At 39.1% G+C, this 23,189-nt stretch overlaps 2 pseudogenes; one reads left to right on the forward strand and one right to left on the reverse strand.

The window, feature by feature from the left end:
• Positions 1-8,119: 8,119 nt before the first annotated feature.
• LOC108692190 lies at positions 8,120-8,909 on the forward strand (annotated as a pseudogene).
• Positions 8,910-11,594: 2,685 nt separating this feature from the next.
• On the reverse strand, positions 11,595-12,787 carry LOC108692191 (annotated as a pseudogene).
• Positions 12,788-23,189: the final 10,402 nt, after the last annotated feature.

Raw genomic sequence — 23,189 nt, forward strand, 5'->3', positions numbered from 1 at the left:
TCTTTGAAAATTATATAGAATGAGAAATCTTAAAATATATTTCAAAATTTACATATGTATATAAAATCTAGAAGAAATAGAAACTTTCAGCATTCTGAAAAATGTTTTAATAACGTATAAAAACTTTGAAAAATTTTATAAAAGATTATTAGAAGACACGATAATGTTACACTGCATTAACGTGCAATGACGAAATCATGTTATATTTTACACAAGTCGACGAGTTATGATAAAATTATATAGGAATTCTGAAAAATTTTATGAAGAATTGCAAAAAAAATTTTCTTTAGGGATGTGATAACAGACTTACAGCCATGAAAAAAATAATCATAGCTTATGTACTTTATGTGTTAATTTCATTAAATAAACAGAAAATTTTATATTCAGCGTTTTTATTTAAATTTTGTAAGAAAAGTTGTATTAGAGTAGTGTTGTATTAGAAAAGCTTAATTTTAATTATTTATACAGATATATTAAGACCTCGCATGCGGTTCGTGGGTGAATGTTATAAAGAGATCGTCCCTATTTTTTTCAAAAACAATGGAACTCAAGATTTTAGTGACTACTGTTATTCCCTACTCATGCTGTTCATAGCGCGGAAGGAATTTTTCGAAATTCGCTATTACAAAGTTCCAGTGTATATTTAAAACCTATAATTTACATTTGTCGAATTACTAAAACTTTATAAATATTATGGAAGTATTTACTGTTATGCGAAAATTTTAACATGCAAGTTGAAAAAATGTCACGATTTGATGATTATTCACCAAAAAATAAGTATGATCTTGTTCTAGAAAAAAACTAATTTGTTCTACTTAAGCCCGATTGCACTAAGTTACTTTAAGAAGGTTCTCGCTTTAAAAAAATCGATTTTTATTAATTGGATTGAAAAAAATTGATTTTTTTGCATTTTCTTAAAGACTCACATTTCAAGAATATTCAATTCAAATTATAACAATATTCGTAAAACTAATAATAAAGTTATAAGACCTTATTGAAATGATCACCGCAGGCAAGTAAAAAATAATTATCGTTGTTTTGGCCTACCTAACAGGTACAAATAAATCTAAGAAAGTCCCTCCTTCTGAGCAGAGGGAGAATTTTCCACTAAAGCGGATATGCGAAGTAGGCAGATACTAGTTTTATCTCTTTTCGTAACTATATAGGACATTATGAGCACCTTCAGTATGCTAAATATATGAAAACATATATCTATGTTTTCATATATCTAGCATATTGAAAAATAAAAAATTTTATGCATTTGATAGATTTGTTGATATTTTATGTATCTTAGTATTGAAATTGATTATTTTAATGCAAATGTTGAAATGGTTGCTGGTGCTCTTATTATCCATCCAGTGTTCATATTATCAGGTTAATGATAACCCTGAGTAGGTTAATATGAGCATTCTTAGGAGTAATATGAACACAGGAAATTTTTTGTAAGAAATTATGCAGAAGTGAAAGATTGAAACACACACACACACACACACACACACACACACAGAGAGAGAGAGAGAGAGAGAGAGAGAGAGAGAAAGGCCCCTATTATGAGATATCGAGTTCATTTTGAAATGCTAAAAGTCTATGGGCAGAATTTTAAAAAATAAGTCATTTTTAAGGGAATTTAATAAGCTTTAAAATAATATCATATAAAATTTAATTCAAGTTCCATTTTTTTTTAAATTAAAGAAATGTAAAAAGTGAACAAATCACAAAGTCAAAAAATTGTGCTTCTAATATGAGATGCCCCAAGAAATCGAAAGTAAAACGCAAAATATATCATTGCAATTAAAAAACTTTATTTCATGTTTCTGGAAACTTTATTTCATGTTTCTGCAAACAAACACAGCCAGCGTACGTGAAAAATGAGCATGCGATTATATCCAGAACTCTTCAGTTGGAATCAAGCGTCGCAAAAATAGGCGCTCGACATTCATTCCGATTGTCCTTTTTATTATTGTATAATAACATTTACTCTTTAACAATGATTTTCACTATACATAGGACTATACTATGGGTTATTTCATATTAGAAATACTCTGGGTATCTCATATTACGATTTCCACGCCTTATTATATTATTATATTATATATATCCACGGTTTTACGATCGTCAAATCTAATTTCCGTAATTAAGCAATTCAACATATTACGTATTTTTCTATTAGTACGATCTTACTCTCACCACATGAAGAATTTATTGCCAAATATTTATTTATTAAATAATAAACATTTAAAAGCTCAATGAAACTTGAGACATCCAAATTCTAAAATCTTTCTTTGCAACGACTACAAGCATGATCTAATGAATTTTCCACTAAATAGTTTTCAATCCAAGAACAATAAATTCATGGTGGAACCAATAGATAGCATTTATTAGTTTAGCGGAAACGCTACTATCTCACATTAGGCCTATTTCATGATAGAGGCTTTCTTCTATATGTGTATATGTGCATGCATACATCACATACTAGAGACATCACTATGATAACGCAGATACTATAGAGACATACTGGATATATAATGAAGACATACTTATATACTTATCTCAGAATAATAGTATATCATTAGAAGCTCCCTGCGAAAGTCTATGAAATGAAAAACTTAGTATATACTACGGACATAGTAAATTTTGAAGAAATTTTTTGTACGTCACAAACGCGTCTCGAATATCTTGACGACGTATTCAATATACGTTTGCGATATTGTTCTAACGTTGTTAGAACGTTAGATTGAGCGCTTATGCATTGCTTCATTCTATCTTAGTTATGTAATGAATGAAAAAAAAGATATAGAATGAAGTTTACAGCTTGAACGCCCCCCAAAGTGGATATATCTCATGTCTACAAGCGTCATACACTCCTAAATGTCGAGTGGCATTTGGACAACGCGCGGGGCGAGAGGTAAGGGGAATAGCGGAAGGGAAGGCGGAAATCGGCTGAAAAGTGGAAATTTTGTCAAATTCTGTTTTATATTATTCCGTGTTCCGCTTCCGCTTATTCCGCTCAATGGGGACATATAAAAGATTTAGAAAAAGAAAGAAAAACGCCTGTGATTCGTCGCGTTGATTCCGCGAGTTCCGTTCCATTGCCAATTTTCGCTCTATATAGGGACGACACCCTCACGCACACACAACCAAACACACATAAAATAGAGACGTTATTTTTTTGACATTGCTCTGAGTAACAGAAAGACGTCATTAAAACTGCATGAAAAATGGAGCATTCTTTATGTAAAATTGGTACCTATCATGCAAACTGTCAGGTGTCGGAAAGCGACATCTCGATCGAACTAATTCAGATAATCACTTTTCGCGACAGAGAATGTCCCAATTGCACACATTATCGATCGGACACAGCAATATTTCCAAATCGGACACGGACCTGATTGGATACAGACCCGATCGAACACAGACGCGATCGGACACAGATTCGATTGAATTTGGACATGGACTTGATCAGACAGACAGCGTTGCATTAACACACGGACTCGATTACACTCACACCCAACGCACGGATTCTATTGGTACCGACCCCATTACGCACCGATCCGATTGCACATCACTCGATTGCATACAGACTATTCTCACACTCCACTGTCTTCACGGGTTGGAAATATTCCAAGCAAACACTGTCTACGCTGCAACTTCTAGGCGGTTAGACTTCAAGTGAGTAGAATATGTTTTTTTTGTTGTTCGAAGTGGCTTAGCCACCCCGAACCAATAAGTATTGTCTATACACCCCACTACCTACATGAAAGATTTTTTAATCTCAACAACAGTACAATTATAGAAGCTGTGCGCCCCTTTGCAGGGGGAGAGGGAAGATGGAAATCGTTTCGCGTAGATATATAAACACTTATATATGTTTTTTCATCATCTACTAATATATCTACTAATATATTTTCCCCATTTTTCCGATCATTATTGCGTTTGATTGAGTTTGTGCGTAATCGGATCTGTGTGCAATCGGGTCCGTGTCTTAATGCAACACTGTGTGTCCGATCGAGTCCGCATCCAATCGGATCCGTGTCCAATCGAGTCTGTGTCCAATTGAGAAATACCGTGTCCGATTTAAAGAGCCTCACAGGGAGAAAGTGCCAAATTGCATTACCGGTGTCTCTTCTGATTGGATTGTCAAGCTCCGTAGAACCATGATGAAGGTATGCTATTTAGGTTAAATGATTGCAAAAGTACGTTTGTCACCTTGTGCTGCAATTTTCTCTTCATTGATAAGGTCTTTGAAAGTGATACATATTTATTTTGGAAATATATATGGTACTTTCCTCTATTGTGTACATATAAACATGAAATAAAACAATGAATTTTTACATTTCAGATATTTGAACAGGATTTGTGCATATTATAAAATGTCTGCCAGGTGCAGTGTTCCAAGATTCTCAGACTCTAATAAAGAAGAATATTGCTGCACAACATTTGCCCAAGATCCAAATTTAAGATAAAAATGGATTGATGCTGCTAGAATTTCTCGGAAACCTTCAAAATTAACTTTACTGTATGTTAGTACTGAAGCGTGCATACAAATATTTTATAATGTAATTCCCATAAACACCAACAGAAATAACATCAATGTTATAATTTTTCACTCAATATCAATATATTAAATATAACTCAATATCAATATATTAAATATAATGCAAGTGTATGTAACGATTACGTAGTCGCGTGAAAAATGTTAACATATTAATGTTACGTTAATGATACTTAGTGGGGCAGATATTCTTCTCTAATGTGTTACCTCTTATTTTTTAGGTTCATTTTCATTCATCAGAATTGTTCCGCGTTGGTAGTAAAAAAATTATAAGGAAAGGTGCCATACCAAGTTTATTTTATAAATGTGAATCTATAAAATTAGAAAAAAGAAAAAAATTGAAACGTGTTATTCATAATGGTAGTTGTTACGTAAAAAAATTGTCAATTTTATGTGATTGAATTATCAGTTTTTCTTTTCTTGTTATAGATGTAACAATTTATAATAAATGTTGTGTAATATCTCTTAAAAATTTATGTTGAATAAATATTTTATATTTTCTTGATTATTTCTTGATTAAATGACGTATATATTTTTTTATATTTGTATATTTGTAATTAATTTCCTTTTTTACAATTAAAAAATCAAACACAATTATTTTGCCACAAATTTTATTTTTACTGCCAAACCGTTTTAATATTAAAAACATATACATATTCTATATAAACTTTCACTTTTGAAATTTTAAGTAGCTATAATCATCAAAAAATTCTATATAAATAGTATGTATATCATGAGAAATAATATTAAAAACTTTATTTCTTAGAATAAAACGTCTTACAGAATTTAAACAATTAAAAATATACAAAATTAACATCATGATTAAGGAATTACTGCATTATATATCAAATATAAAGGACTTTGAATGTATTAATCCTGTAAATGATGACATCTTTCTTTTAAAACTTCATTTTCTTGTATAATATTTTAATAGTAGCACTTAATTTGCATTACTTCATAGGTTTTTAAAGTAGTAGCATATTAAGGCGCGTTTCTAATCCACGGAGCTAGAGGGAAGCGCGGGGCGCGAGGGGTATTCGTAGAGTATTCGGGAGGTACTGGTAGGCGCGGGGAAGGAGGAGGAAGGCGCGAGAAGTCTCCGGCGCTATCGGTGTTTATAATGATACGTGATGCCGCCATGTTATGGGAACCATCACTCCACATCCCGCCGCCACCATCCTGCCGCCACCCCGCCGCCACCGCGTTCACCCCAAAATGCGTTTTCGGGCCGCCGCAGACCCCGCGTCCATCTCAAAATGCGTTTTTGGGCCGCTGCCGCCGCAGACCCCACATCCACCCCAAAATGTGGTACTATAACACGAACAAGATTTTGTCTAGGTGACACATCATTGATGTGTTCTCACAGTTCTTTCTTTCAAGATCAGAAACATAAAGATAAGAATATTTATCTAGGAATTCGATAAAGATATTTATCTAGGAAGAACCGTGAGATCGGTGACACGTCGCAATGCGTTAAGAGAGAAGCACCGATAACGATATTTTTTTTCTAAGAAGAGATCGATGACACGTCGTCATTGCAACCCAATAGGGATAGTAGATAAAGGGATAAAGAAGTCACAATGAATATATAATGGGATCATAAGCGCGCGGCACTTCAGTTAGCGCCTTTAAAGATTACCGAATCGCAATAAGTATAATGCGAAAAGTATGGTTGATCATACTCGTGCAGATTGAGGACATAGATGGTGTGAAGACAAGTTATTAAGCAATGGAAATAGAATTTGAGAACATAATGGACGATGTAGAAGTCGAGAATATCAGAAACGTTGAGAACATAGCTAACGTAGCCGAGTATATTAGAAACATGGATCCGGAACAGTTCGCGAATATCAGAGACGAAGTATTCGAAGAAATGGAAGTAGACTTTGAGAATATAATGGACCAAGAGTCATCTGACAAAGAAATGCTATCGACGATAGTGGATGTATTAATGATATGAGCGAGTATGAAATCGATCGCGTAAAAAAATTTGTACAGCCTTCGGAAATCCGTACGTTGAACGCTTGTACTAAACACTGTGTGATCCACAATTATTATACAACGGGTGGTGCTTTAACTGTATGCACAGCATGCATGATTCGTATAGCTGACATTAACGATGTAGGAATGTATCACGTCAGGGAGCATGAGACTAGTTCTTTCGGTAGGCAAGTGCTAGACGGTATTCGTGCACGAATTGCAGAGGACCTTTGTACAGTATTCTCGTGCAGCATGTGCCCACTCTGCACATTAAAAAAGAACTATTGTAAACAGTATTAGAAAATATGTGGGAAGACTATAATGTAAATGATGTGCTGTATGTTCTCGATAATCCGCAAAAAAGATGTGCGAATATCGCCGGTGCAATTCCTACACGATCGAGAATTATAGTAGGTATACGTGATGAAAAACATGGAATAATTATTAAAGAGCCTGTTTCTGATTGGTCTTTACTCGCACGACAGAAAGTGTACCCACGGTTATGAGACAAATGTTACGAGGACGATGAGTATGAAAAGAGATATTGGTGGAATAGAAATGTAATAAAGGACGATTATTATTGGGCGAAAAAAATCGCAGATAAGAGCCAAGGTTGGTACATGTGCATTAAGATTCCCGCGAGTAATGAGAAGTGTGTGGAATTGCTGATTATTGACAATATATGGATGAAGTTTCGTGATCGCGATCTTGCACTAAAACTGTTTTTCAATAGATGTGACGAAGAATGCTTTGAGTGCGAACAGTGCACTTTCGCAAACAATGAAAAGGTGTTAGAACGTTATGATATTCTAGATATGTTGCAACGTGTGTGAACGAGTCACGTGCAAGTGCTCCGTGGAAGAGTGCGACATAATCTAAAAAAAACTGTGAAAAGACATGGAAAATCATGAGCGAGTGAAACGCGAATTGTGAGCAGTGCGGCCAGGTTGCTATTCTGGTGGAGTATTTCGCGTGGCTGCAACGATGCGACGAGTGCATCGAGCAGCTCGAAGAACTTTGTCGTGCCAAGCGTCCACACCTCGTCGTTGGACATAGACAATCAGTGGTGGCGAGGATCACGTGACTCGCGGGTGCAAAATCGCAATTGGAGCGACGTTTCGTGCATATTGGTGGCGAATACACGAGTAACAACGAACGATCTCTTGTCTGGCGAGAGATCGACACCGCGTTCGAGTCATATATTGACAGGTGCGGTGATAAACTCTAATCATATCGAGCCGCGACGATTTTTAGAAGATGCTGAAAATGTAGCTCTAGAATGAGTGCAAGACGCTGTAGAAAGACACGGTAGTGTAAAAGTGAACACCGCGTTCAACGGTGAGTTCGCGACGAAAGATAAACGTGCTAATAAGAGCATAGTTACAAAGAACAGCGAGATATACCGATACACCGATTTGTGGTACGAGCAGCACGTCATCAAGCCTATCCTAGCATCGCTCGTAGAGTTTCAGGAACGCGACAGCAGGTGGGCATTGTCACGTATATTGAATTTGACTATCAATGTGAACAAACTAAATCCCCTGCGCGCGGAATGTCACATCGAAGTGCCACGAGAATAGCGACGAAATGAGCGATAATCAGTGTTCGACGGACAATGCGTGCTTCGCGTGATCGGTGGTCGCCGCTCTGTATCCAACTGAAAAGTATATGGAACGGGAATCGTCCTATTTGCATTATACGACAGTATTGAATCTCACAAACATTGAGTTTCTAATGACTTTAAAAGACATTTTTAAATTCGAATGGTTGAAAGCGGTGTCGATCAATGTGTACGGCATCAAGAATAAACAAGTCGTTTGTCTGTGGCTCATCGATAACAAGAAGGAGAAGCACGTCAATCTCCTGTATCTACAAGATTCACACAACGACAATCTTGATCACTTTGCGTGGATAAAAAATCTATCGCGTCTCGTGAGCTCGCAGATTAGTGAAAAAAAAAAACAAGACATTTTTCTGCGATCGGTAAGTATAATAAGACAAGCTAATAAAAAAAACAGTAAAAAAAGAAATAATGAAAAATGATTTCTCTATTATTTACAGATGTCTCCATTACTTCAATTCGTACGAAAAATTGCAATTGCACGAAGTGGACTACTAGAAGATCAACGACTGCGCTATCCGACTGCCGAGCGAGGACGACAAGTGGCTCGAATTTGACAACTACAGCAACCGGGAACGAGTGCCATTCATCGTCTACGCCGATCTGGAATGCGTCCTATGTAAGACAGAATCCGACAAGAAAGACGCGTCGTCGTACGCGTATCAGCGGCATGAAGCGTTTAGCATAGGCTATTACGTACGACAACACATTATCGTCGTCTATTACTTCCGTCGCGATGAAGGCTGTATAATCTAGTTCGCACAACAACTCAACGATTTGGCATCACGTGAAAAATATCGTATCCGCTAACGTGCCCATGGAAAAGTTGTCTAAACAGCAAGGGAAGCATACTGTAGCGCGACGCGTTGTCACATCTGCGAGAAACCGTTCGCGCCGGATGATACGCGAATTCGCGATCATTGTCATCTCACCGGTAGATACCGCGCATTCAAATTGTAACTTAAATTATAAAAATTCGTTTTATATTCCGATCTTATTTCACAATTTATCTCATGCTCATTTTATAATTAAAGAAATTGCTACTGCATACGATGGACATGTAGTATCGATAACGAAGGAAAAATATATTTCCTTCACCAAACATGTCGATAGCACCAAAGACAAAAGAACTGAAAAGAATTTTCAGAAAAATGGTGTAAAATTAAGATTCATTGATTCTTTCAAATTTCTAAATGCAAGCCTCGATAAATTGGCGTCGTATCTCGACAAAGATAAATTAAAAATCGTACGTTCCGAATTTTGCAAGCTCAGCGCAGAGGATTTCGATCTTCTCACACGAAAAGATGTCTTTCCGTACGAATACATTGACTGCGTCGAAAAATTGCAGGACACGCGCTTACCATCGCGCGAATTATTTTTCAGTTCGTTAACAGACGAAAGCCATATCCGAAAGCGATTACACTCACGCCGTGAACAGGCATATGGCAGTGATTCTCTATCCGAACGCTCGGCGAATGATTTGTACTTGAAAACTGATATCTTGTTATTAACTGAAAATTTCCGCAATATTTGCATCGCGAGTTACTGTCTCGATCCCACGCATTATTATACATTGCCAGGTGGCAATGTTTCACGTGGGACGCCATGCTGAAACATATGCATGTAAGATTCGAGTTGCTCACCGACATTGATATGGTCATGTTCATCGAGCGCGGTATACGTAGCGGTCTCAATATTCCAGCAGATATGTACAGGCTAATAACAGGTACATGCGATCCATCGAAACTATCGTCGTACTTGATGTACTACGATGTGAATAATTTGTACGGATGGGCGATGTGTCAACCTTTGCCATACGCCGAATTTCAATGGATCGAAGACGTGAATTTTGATGTGAGCACGATCGCTCCGGATTCATCCACCGGTTATATTCTCGAGGTCGATCTCGAGTATCCGCAGCAACTACATGACCGACATACTGACCTATCTTTCTGCCCAATGCGCGATAAATCGCCCGCCAAGCGCGAAGATAAACTTTTAGCGACGTTGTATGATAAGCAGCGTTACATCATTCACTATCGCAACCTGCAGTAATGTACTCGTCACGGTCTTCGCGTAACAAAGATCCACCGGATGCTACAATTTGCTCAATCTCCATGGCTCCACGATTACATTGAACTCAATACACAATTTAGAACGCGCACAAAAAACGATTTCGAAAAAAATTTGTATAAACTAATGAACAATGCGGTATTCGGTAAAATCATAGAATGTGCGCAATCACTTTGATGTAAAATTAATAACAAAATGGGACGGACGGCGGAGGCAATGATTACGAAATCGAATTTTCACAGCCGCAGTGTCTTTGCGGGAAATTTAATCGCCGTTGAAATGTGCAAACTCGAGGTAAAGTTTAACAAGCCGATTTACGTGAGTATGTGCATACTCAACATATCGAAAATCTGCTTATATGAATTTCACCACGAGTACATGTCACCAATGTATCGCGATAAATGCAAGATCATACACCGACACGCACGTCTCATTTATCATATAGAATGCGACGATGTTTACAAGAATATGAAACGCGATATCGGTAGATTCGACACGAGCGATTATCCAGTAGACAATGTGTATGTCTCTCGCGAACAAAAAAGTACCCGGCCTGATGAAGGATGAAAATAATGGTGCGATAATGATCGTTGGACTGAGAGCGAAGATGTACGTGATAAGAGTGGACGGCAAGAAGGACACTAAAAAGTTGAAAGGTGTAAAGAATAACGTCTTAGTGCGAACGATAACGTTCGATTACACGCGGTGTTTGAACGAAGATATCGAAATGACTTGCCATCAATCGTGTATACGATCTAAATTATACGAGGTGTACACGATATCCGAATCGAAAATCGCTCTGAGTCATACGATGACAAACGATACGTCGTACCGGACTCGACGGAGACGTTACCGTGAGGGCATTGGCGGATACCTTTGTAATATATGTTACTATTATGTATTACTTATTGTAATTTACACTTTTTTCACATTTATACAAGTATTATTAACATGTTTTTAGCATGTAATAGCATTTATTATTAGTATTACGAATATTATACTTTCATATAATATGTACATATCATATGTTTTTAACATTTATATACTACTAGTATTTCAATTTTACATTTTATGTATCTCATATTTCTTTTTATCATTTATGCATATTACTATAATATTATGTACCGCTATTATTTTAATTTACATGTAATGCATGTTATTTTATATTTATATAAGTATTATTATTATTATGCTTTTAATACCATTTATTATTATTATTTTTTCTATCATTTTATGTATCGTACATTTATATTTGTACATTTATATTCCAAAACGAAGATGGAAAGGATAATAAAAAAAATACATTTATATATTTATATTGATACATTTTTTATATGTAGAAATAAAAATACACGAATCAAAATTTTATCAAATGACATTGTTTTTGTGTACCCATGAATTGTGCGATTCATCGAATTCCAGCCATTTGATGTACACCTTATCTCCTTTCTTGCGCAGTACTTTCTCCACGAGATACACGTCCGGATGAGTAGCGCGATGCAATTCATGCTCATAAAACGGCAACGGATTTTCCCCGATAATCCTCGAGTAGATAGGTTACGGGATTGGTACGCTGTATCTTAATGATTGTAAACACCTCGGTGATCCAATTTGGTGTGTAACTCTTCTCAAAAATCGTCTTGTACTTGCTCACGCGTACCGAATCGCTCACTTTTAAATTTTGACCAGCAATCTTTATCGCGCTGTACATCGTGTCCAAGAGCCTTTCGGCGATCGCGGGAGTTACGTCAGCAGGTCGCATGCCGATAGTCCGATGCTTACGCGCGTTGTTGTAATCTGACACAAAACGCAGTAGCTCGTCGACTTGTTCCTTCCACTTGTAATTGCCGTTGAGTTTAAACATCTTCCACATGTCGTTTTTGAGCGTGCGATTGAACCGCTCGACTACTACTTTCAACGTCGAATACGTGGAATAGTGATTAACGTGTTTTTTTCAAGATTTTCTGCACATCGACGTTGTAAAATTCCTTCCCCATATCCGTTTGTAAATTTTTCGGACATCTTCCACTCGCTCGAATTATCTCAGCGATAACATTAGCCGTTTCGCTTCCACCCTTGCTCTTGAGCGGTACAGCCCACGCGTACTTGCTCAACATATCGATGACGGTGAGTATGTAGTGGTGGCCTGTTGAAGCCTGAGTACGGACGCATTTCGACGATATCAACCTGCTACAGATCGTCGTATCTTCGAACTATGACACGCCTTCGCGAAAAATTTCTTCTCGCCGGAGTATGCAATTCCTCGACGAGTCGACGTTTCTCGGAGCTAATTTTTCTCTTTTCGCTGAATCTCTTTTTCATGATTCAATGCGTAATACACAGAGCAAAAGATTTTTTTTTTCTCACTGACACTACTCGTTTCTTCTGTACGCGATTTAATTTATAATAAAACCGGCTTCGCGAAGTTCCTCGATGATCGACATCTCGTTGTTGTGAGCGTTGTTGCCCGCTCGATGCGAAGCATCGAATCGTAGATGATTCACCAGTTCGTTGGGATCATCCCAATGCACGTAAACAATCACGTTGTCATTCAGTATCATGAGGTAATCCCTTTCCAGATTTATTCTTCTGTTTCTTAGGTGTGACATCAACGGCGCGGTAACGTATTTGTACTTGTATTCCCTATTGCTCAATAATCGGCTTTGCGATTGATGCTTGTATTTGTGTGCGTTCGTCGCTAGTAACTCTTATACTTCATATCGTCTTCCATATAGAGGAGAATTCTCTTCAAAATCAACTCGTAAAGACCAGGTGTACCGACGTATCGTACACCGTCGATAATTATGTTGTCCGCATCATCCACGTCGAAACATTTATTGCCAAACATCAATCTATCCTTGTGTAGGTAAACGCCGTACACATAATCTATCACTCTTCTGTTTATCTCGCGTTCCCCTCAGGATAGTCTCGACGTACTTTTGACCCAGCGGGTCCAAGCCGGCTCGTAATGCTTCTCGACCTTCCGACGTTTGCAACCGATTTTGAATCTTCGTCGCTATCGAATTTTCTGTCGTTTCGAAAACATTGTCCAACGACTCTATCGTCGGTACGATTTTGCTACGCGGTGTGGAGGTTATCGGCTGTACACGATCGTACGATCATCGGATTTACGCGGAGTCGAGGAACGCTCGAACGTCTCGCTCGCTTTCTCTCTCTCCTCCTTCTCCTCCTCCTCCTCCTCCTCCTCTTTTCTCTCACGCTTGAAGACAGATGCTATGTTATCGCGCGACTGTCTCTTTATCGCGCGCACGGGGCTGTCAACAATCTGCTGCAGAGGTTTGATAATAGGTTTAAAATGTCCAATGCCATGTCCTCCTCGATTCTATCGGTCTTTAGAGCGTGATGTTTCTTGCGGATCGACTCGCTCGTCTTCTCGATCTCCCTCGCAATTTTTTCACGCGCGCGCACATCAGCCATGTTCTCTGGCGAAATATCGACGACTAGTCACGTTACAGTATCGTGAACTCGTTAAATCCCTTTCTGTATTTCCTGTTCTTTAAGCGCATTGTCCTTGTCTACCACTAAAAATATTTTTTTTGCCAACAGTCACGACAAACAAAATTCATCATACGACATATCGGTATTCACATGATCGTCGTGTTTCAAGTTGGTACAATCCTGTTTGAACAGGATCAACAGGTTCGCATTGTCGCGTATTAGATGTTTAGGTATCCTCGCGTACGTCTGACAGAGATGGAAGCAGTTAACGTTCGAATGGCGGCCCATCAAAAAGTTCTCTCATCGCATCCTGCTTGTCGCTTGCTATGTCATCAAAGATAAAAATAGAATTTGGGCGCGCCTCGCTTGGTGGAACGATATCGCTGTTGTTGGAGAACGTAAAGTACCCGATTTCGTCGATAGATGTAAATAAATTTTCGAGATATCGATACTTTGGCTGTTGCAGCGATTTTGAGTAGACGTACACATTCTCGAAACGTACGCTATTTGGACTCTTGAGCAAGCTTATGAGAACGTTGGTTTTACCAATTCGACGGGCCGCAAATGATCGCGCGTACAGTATTCGGCAGCATTTCGCCGTGCTTGCGTTTCTCCGCGCTGCCTCCCATTCGCGATTTCGCATCACAATTTGTGATATGTATCGTTAGCGGTTGCAGCACGAATTTCATGCTCACACTAAAGACTGTGCGCGAATCCATGAATCGCGCAGTAGCAAAATGTATCTCGCGCTGTGTGTCTTTCGATATTCGAGACTCGAGCATTGAGCAACTGCAATATATACCGAAAATCGTACTCTTACGCGTATACGGCGACTACATCGAACACGTCTGGGACAAGCTTCCGGAACACGTGAAGGCAGATTCGGAGGTTCGAACCTATCGTCGCTGCGACGAGCACTACAATCAACCGTGGCAGCGGACGCACATCAACGGCCCCCGAAGATAAAGGACTGTAACGAATGTCAGCGTCGCGCAGCGATCTGCTGACATTGAATTGAGCGATAAACGCGCTTCCTTTCGAGTTACGGGCTACCAGTTTTGCGGCCCGGGCACTCGGCTTACGAAGCGACTAGCCAGAGGTGACGAGAGCATAAATCCGCTGGACGCGGCGTGCCGTGCCGAAAACACGACATTGCGTATTCTCGGAGCAACGATCTCATCGATAGACACGCAGCGGACAAGGTACTCGCCGATAAAGCGCTAGGACACATCGTTGCAAGAGATTCGGTTCTGAGCGAGAGAGCAGCCGCATCTGCCGTCTGGGCAGCGATGAAAGCCAAAACCAAGATCATGGGCATGAAACCGAAGAAGATGACGAAGAAAAAGGTGACGAAAAAGCGGATACTTCCAACAGCAAAACGAGGTGCGTTACCATTTCTGCCTATATTGGGCGCACTCCTTGATCGGTGGAGCGGCCAGCGTGGCGAAAGCGGTAAATGACAGCCGCGCGACATCAGCTCGAAGAACTGCAACGTCACGATCGCGCGATGGAGCAGGGTCGCGGACTGTATCTCGCTCCGTACAAATACTGGCGCGGACTGTATCTCGACCCGTACAAACATGGACAGGGTCCTGGGTAGCTGCAAAGAAAAAAAAAATGTCGAAAAGACGATAAAAATGTCGTCTGATGCAACTATCAATGTGCAATTGAACGAGCTCGCGAGACGTATGTGCGTACCATATTTTAAAGGCGTTTTCATGCGTAACACGTTACCGACGAGGGGCGTGCACCGAAACGAAAGCGATATCGTGAATCTGGGCAATGCGACGGGGCCTGGTACTCACTGAGTAGCGTACGCGAAGAGGAACAACCGAGTCGTGTACTTTGACAATTTCGGTAATCTTCAACCGCCCAAGGAACTGGTGCGATATTTCGGGAACGATGCTATGACGATAGAGTACAATCGCACGTACGGATCTTCTGTGGACAGATGTGCCTACGGTCTCTACAAACGGTAGACGCGCATGAATTTAAAAAGCTCGACGAGATGCTGTGAAATTTTAGTATTCGTCGAACGCTTTTTCCGTCATGTCGTTGACACTTACGCTAAGCGGAAGAGCACCGTCCTTGCGGCAAACTACTTTCCCACCATAGATTTGAGTAATGGAGATTACGAGCTCGGTCTGGCGATTTTTGAGATTACTTATCACACGATACCAAATGTGAATGAATCGAACAACAAATTTTATTATATTTTGCCAAAGACGACGCGGAAATTACAATTCTCAAAGGTTCATATGAAGTGCAAGACATAAATGAATTTTTGAAACGCGCGATTTTACGGAAACGTCCACACCGCGACGCGCTTGAAACCGTTGACGTAGTACGTGATGACAACAACAACAACAACAACAACAACAACAACAATGACACTGATAACGATAATAATGAAGGTAGAGAATACCCGATTACGAAGATTACGCTGCGCGCAAACTAACACGATGAGATGCGAGATTAGATGTGCATACAGAATAAACTTTGGCAAGCCCAGCATTGGTCAACAGCATTGGATCGCTGTTGGGATTCTCATCGAAGCGTGTACTGCGACCGCGAAGATGGCACGAATTGGACGTGTTGATCAACATAATGAATGTAAACGTTATCCGCGTAGAGTGTAACGTGACCGCGAGCGCGTACAGCAACGGCAAAAGCGCGCACACGATACGAATTTTTGCCGAGCGTGCTTTCAGGATATAAGATATCGGAGAGGCAGGCGCAGATCATTTACCTACCGATCATCGCACGGAGCATTACGGATCTAACAATACGCATCGTCGACCAAAACGGAATTGCTCGATTTTCGAGAAGAAGAGATCACTGTTAGATTGCACATACGACGGCGACAGTGATAACACGAGCGTGAGATGCTCGTGCTGAACGGAACGGAGCGTATGCAGAAAGATAATGCATTCTTTACAAGACTAGTGACATCACAGTTCGATAACACTCGCTCATCCAGCTGCATCAGACAAAAGAAGAAGAAGAAGACACGCTTAGCGTGTCAAACGTTACATTTTTAAAATCTTTGGGATTTGCGATGCGCAACATTTGAGATGACTGATATCCTAAACCATTAAAGACGAGCCAATCTTCGACGATCGCATCGTCAAGATTGAGATTCACATGTAGCCCGTTCATCAACACAACGTTCAGGTACAGCGATGAAATAAGAATATCCATACAGCAACAGGATCTGTACACACTACCGTACGAAAGCTTTCTGTACGTCGAGGGAAAACTGATGAAGAACAAAATGGTCCAGAGTGCTCACGTGACATTGGGAAATAATTGCGTTCATATTCGATGAGATCGTGTGGAGATTAATCGTAAGAAACGTGGACATAACTAGCACACTCACAAACTATGTAACAATGTCATCCGACAAAAGCGTGATTCTGCGAAATGCCAGCTAGGATGCACAGATTACTGCGGCCGGATATTTTAATTTCTGTGTACCGCTCTACGTACTGCTGGGATTTTGCGAAGATTACAAACACGTGATCAACGCTCATCACGAGTTGATTTTAATACGAGCGCGTAATGACAACAATTATCTGATGGGAGATCCGACAGAACCAACGCTCGAATTATTCAAAGTACAGTGGCAAATACCGCACGTGTTATTAAGCGAGATAAATAAGTTGTCAATGCTACGCGCTTTGGAAAACGGACGATATCTGAACATGGCTTTTCACTCGTGAGATCTGTACGAATTTCCGCTCTTGCACAATCAAACATTTGTGGGCCATCAAGACGGCCCATTCAGCTCGAGAAGCCACGCTACGTTATTTTCGCTGTGCAAAGAGATCGAAAAAACATCATGTCTGAAGATATAAGTCGATTCGACGATTGCAAATTAATCAATACGAAACTCTACCTGAATTCGGAATGTTATCCGTATGATGACTTGAATCTGGATTTTGATAAAAACAGATTTGCGATTCTGTACGACTTGTACGCGCGTTTCTGCAAGGGCTACTATGGATACAAGTATCTCGAGCCGAGTCTCACCTTTACGATTTTTTTACGTAATGACCCGTGATCATCGATTGCTCTCGACAGAACGGTCAAGAGTGGCACCGTGCGATTAGATTTTGAATGTAAGGAGAACGTGCTCGCAAATACAACAGCTTATTGTCTCATCATACACGATCGCGTGGTTCAGTATAATCCATTGACCAACATTGTGCGCAAAATCACCTAAGCGCACTTCCAACATGATATAAAATCTACGTCGCATTCGACCGCAATCGATCGCAATCTTCTCAACAACATGCTCGTGTCAACGTTCGTGGATCTGGAACGTTCAAGGATTCATCGTTAAAAAATTTATTGTGAAGGAAGTAGCGGTGTTGAAACAGGAGACTGTTCTCACACATTACATTTTTACGAATCCCGTGTCATGGAAATTTTTGACAAGATCCGACAGGTCTTGCGTTTCCTGGTTGAGTGCTTATCATCATGGATTGCGATGGGAGGACGAGATGGTCCCGTACAACGAGGCGAAACGCCTGATCACGACCGCAGTATTTGAACATGATGTTATCGTGTACATTAAGGGACACGAGAAATGAACGTGGCTATGGAACTTGCTTTTGGACGATGAGCGAGAACGCATATACATCGAGACCTTGAATACGAAGACATGGAATCTTTAACTAATCTGGATGTTGCTAATACTATGCGATGTGGACAACATGTTAAGAATTGCGCGTAACAAAATGTATTGAAAATATATAACTGATGGTTGCAAAATAATTTTTTTAATAAAAAATACGTTAACACGTATTTATTACATATTTCTTTTTTCCCTTCTTTTGTAATACATGTACTCATATGTATGAATGTATATGTATGTATATATGTATGTATGTATGTATGGATGTATGTATGTATGTATGTATGTATGTATGTATGTATGAACGTATATGTATGAATGTATATGTATGAACGTATATTGTATGTATGAATGATGTATGAACGTATGTATCCGAAAACATCGACGCTTCTGTTAACGCGTCGCGACATGTTCTGATAGTACATATGCAATGTATATAGGTAGTGTATAAGACTTTTTTTTCATTCAATCGTAAGCTTCAGTTACGAGCTTTAAGACATGGATCGAGTAAAAGAATATGTACATCGAGCGAAAGATGTATCGTCCCTTGTCGCCAAGTCCGCCAAATCCACCACCATCAAAGGAAAAAGCGAAATATTGGGAATGTTCTGCGGAAAAAGCATCAAAATCGCCAACGTGCTTATCATCATCATCTTCATCATCATCATCATCATCATCAATGCCATCGAAATATAAATCATAAAAAGTATAAACATTGATAAACTCGTGACAAAAAAGTACATAGAAAAACGTGATAAAACATGTCGCGACATGTTCACAATTCTTGGAAAGAGAGGAGGATTACTCCCTCTTCTATTCTAGAAGTTTTATCATATACATCGCAATTTACGCGGATGCAATCAGTCTTGCGATATCCGCTTGTACGAACGATTAAAAAAAATGTACTTCGCTAAAGACAGCAACGCATCATATGAAACGAAGAAGAACTGCAAAAACATGTAAATTTCAACGTTCTACATACAAAAGAAAACGTTGTTTAACATTACACAGCATGGAGCATCGTGCGGTGCGTTTATTGAGCAGACGTTATGATCTGACGGCTACGGGCTACAAGTATTTGGAAATTGGAATCAACGTTGGTCCATCGAGTTATGTGGAGATCGCCCTGGGAGATCACCGCGGACACGAACTGTCGCTATCTCTCGAAATGTGGAAGAGTCTCTACGAGCAGCAATGGAATATTTACAAGATGCTACGAAACGAATATAAAGATAATTTTATAAGCATTGGACCGCTAATCGTCAACGTTTGTTCAAACGCTGAATGATGCTACGCTCGTACGTCTCGATTCTTCATCCATACGCATTACGATGACGAAAACGACGCTACGACGTATGTTTGAGTTTGACGGATGTATCGACGTAACGTTCGAGCGATTAGCCCGACTTGTCGATACGGTCGATGCTAAGTATACGCGATTCTCCAACATCGTGTCTGAGAACGCTATACGTGATAGCGACATTTTCAATGGGCTTCAGCTCGTCGATTGCGAACTATTGGCTTTAGCTTTTAATACGTACAAAAAAAGAAACGATGTAATAACATGTGAATAAAAAAACTGTTACGTTCCCATTACTATATATGTACTATACTTTCTTTATTTCCCATTCATTCACCCATCCATTCATCTATACCTCGACACGCCATCGTACTCCGTTTTAGATAAATAACAGTCACGCTTTTTTTTGTCATTTTTTTTTGTTCATATCACGAATCATACCAGGTGTACAAGTATGAAATGACGATTTGAGAAACAGATTGGCGCACCAATGCAGTGTGAAGTACAAGGATTTAACATTATACGCCATTTTATTGTACCATCAACAAATGTCAAATGCGCAAAGTGATTGAAAAGTGTTTACATAGTATTATGTTGCTGTGTTTAATATGACGAAATTTGTACCAAATAAGGAGCATTCGTGGATAGTTATTAATTTTTTGTTTTCATTTGAAGAAAACTGCTGCGGAATCATACCGATTACTTGGAGAAGCTTATGGTGAACATGCTCCATCGCAAGAAACGCATGAACGATGATTTCAGCGTTTTAAAATTGGAGATTTCGATATTGCAAACAAGGAACACGGAGAATCGTCCAAAAAGTACGAAGACGTAGAATTGCAAGCATTGCTGGATGAAGATGATTCATAAACACAAAAACAACTCGCAGAGCAATTGAGCGTTAGTCAACGAGCTGTTTCCAATCGCCTACGAGAGATAGGAAAGATTTAGAAAGTCGGCAGATGGGTGCCACATGGACGAAAGACAGATGGAGAGGCGCAAAAACACAAGTGAAATTTTGCTCGAACGATACAGAAGAAAGTCATTCTTGCATCGTATCATTACTGGGGATGAAAAGTGGATTTTTTTTTGAGAATCCCAAGCGCAAAAAATCATGGGTAGACCCAGGCGCACCATCCACATCGACCGCAAGACCGAATCGCTTTGGCAGGAAGACGATGCTCTGTGTTTGGTGGAGAAGGATGTGGTCTATTATGAACTATTGAAACCTGGCGAAACGGTTAATACCAAACGCAATCAACAATTGATCGATTTGAACTGTTCACTGCTTAAAAAACGACCAGAATATCAAAAGAGGCAACACAAGGCCATTTTTCTCCATGACAATGCTCCATCACAAACAGCAAAACCAGTTCGAGACACTTTGGAAGTATTCAGCTGAGAAGTTCTACCCCATGCGGTTTACTCACCAGACTTGGCTCCTTCCGATTATCACTTGTTTGCATCGATGGGTCACGCACTTACTGAGCAGCGCTTTGGTTCGTACTTTTTTTTTGCTGCTTTATGTTTATAACGCTTTTTTATTTTTCTTTTTCCAGTTCATTATGGTCAACAACCAAAGGGTTGTACGACTACAATTGCTGAATGAAGTGGGGATCCTGATAATCCCTTTGGTAAGTTCTGTTTAAATTTTAAATTATATATTATACGATTTTTTCTAATTATCTTTTTTTTTTTAATTTACTTAGTTATACTTTTTTTCAGAGAACACATCGTAGCCACATCAGAATCAGAGACTTTATGAATATATATAACAGCCAAATGATACATGCAGAGAAGAACGTGAGATTCTTGATATCTGGTTGGATGAAGACTTGTACCTGGTCGAACTTTTACGGCCTCTGACCGTACGAAGATGTGAAAAAATGGCTCGATGAATATTCACGGCAAAAGAGGAAGATTTTTACTGGCGTGGTATTCACAAATTGCTCGAAAGATGGGAAAAATGTGTAACTAACAATGGAGCATACTTTGAATAAATCTCTTTTTATCATTCTTCCGAATTTAACGTGTTTTTTTTTGGGAAAAAAAATCGTCATTTCATACTTGTACACATATGTGTACAACCTGGTATACATATGTACGTACTTACGCATGTATGTACGGATGTATATATGTATGAACGTATATGTATGAATGTATGTATATTTCCACGTAAGAAAAAAAAAAGAATTATAGGTGTGAAAATAATGCAGTGTGAATTTTCAGCAATTCGATGTCGCAAATAATCGCGGCTAGTATATACACGTATTAAGCTATTCTTATAAAGAGTGCTGCAACGATATAAGCAATACTTTTCTCGTGACGGTACTTATGATCTGAATTGTTTTATATACAACTATCGCCTAAAGATAATCCTAGACAGGCTCGCTGCGGCGAAGGTTAAGTCTCAGCGTGAGTCATTGTCTTGCATTGTCCGCGCACAATCGGCTGTTATTACATTATTACGTTTTTGGAAAGTGTGACCCGGCTTCAAACGCGCAATTGAGTTTTTTTTTGTTATTTTTTTTCTACATATTGTTTTTTGTTACTCACCAGCAACATTTTCGATTCTGGTCGAATCGACTCTGTGTTAGAGTCGGAGCCATTCACACAAAAAAGAAGTTTGTCCTTTGTCCGCGCGAGTGATTTTTTTTTTCTCAGTATGCAAAAAAGTATTTTGCCGCTTAAAGTTAGATTAACTGACTGGGGTGATAGTGAAATTTAGTGACAGCTATAGCCATTAGTGTGGATTTTTTTTAAAAAAACTTTCATTCTCACACAATAATGAGCAACCTCAGAGAACTTCTAGAGATCCACTACGAGTATCCCGTTGAGGGGGTAAGTAATTATTTTCTTTCTATTTGTATCTTTTTTTGCTGCTTTATGCTTTTTTATTTTTCTTTTTCCAACAACCAAAGGGTTGTACGACTACAGTTGCTGAATGAAGCGGGGGTCCTGATAATCCCTTTGGTAAGTTCTGTTTAAATTTTAAATTATACATTATACGATTTTTTTCTAATTATCTTTTTCTTTTTAATTTACTTAGTTATACTTTCTTCCAGAGAACACATCGTAGCCATATCAGAATCAAAGGCTTTATGAATATATATAACAGTCAAATGATACGTGTAGAGAGGCGATGGGAGGAACGTGAGATTCTTGATGTCTGGTTGGATGAAGACTTGTACCTGGCCAAACTTTTCGGCCTCCAACCATACGAACCCGACCCGGAGTCGGAAAATTGGAATTGTAAGTTTCATAAAATTTTATGTATAAAATATGAATAAAATTTAAAAAAAAGGAATACTTATATTTATATTTATATTTTATATTTATTAGGTGTACAACTTTGCTTCTGCCGTTTTTTTCCGAAATTCGAGGCTTTATTGTAAAAAACTGTTATACATTTATGATTCAAAGAATTGTCCATCGCTCGACACTATTTTCTCCCATCTTTCGGGTAGCGTACGAATCCCGCGTCGAAAAAACTGGTCATCTTTTGAGGCTATCCACGAATCGATCCAATTTTTTACTTCTTCATAAGACCGGAAGTGCTGGTCAG

The sequence above is a fragment of the Atta colombica genome, unplaced genomic scaffold (genome assembly GCF_001594045.1).
Source record: "Atta colombica isolate Treedump-2 unplaced genomic scaffold, Acol1.0 scaffold65, whole genome shotgun sequence".
Classification (NCBI taxonomy): domain Eukaryota; kingdom Metazoa; phylum Arthropoda; class Insecta; order Hymenoptera; family Formicidae; genus Atta; species Atta colombica.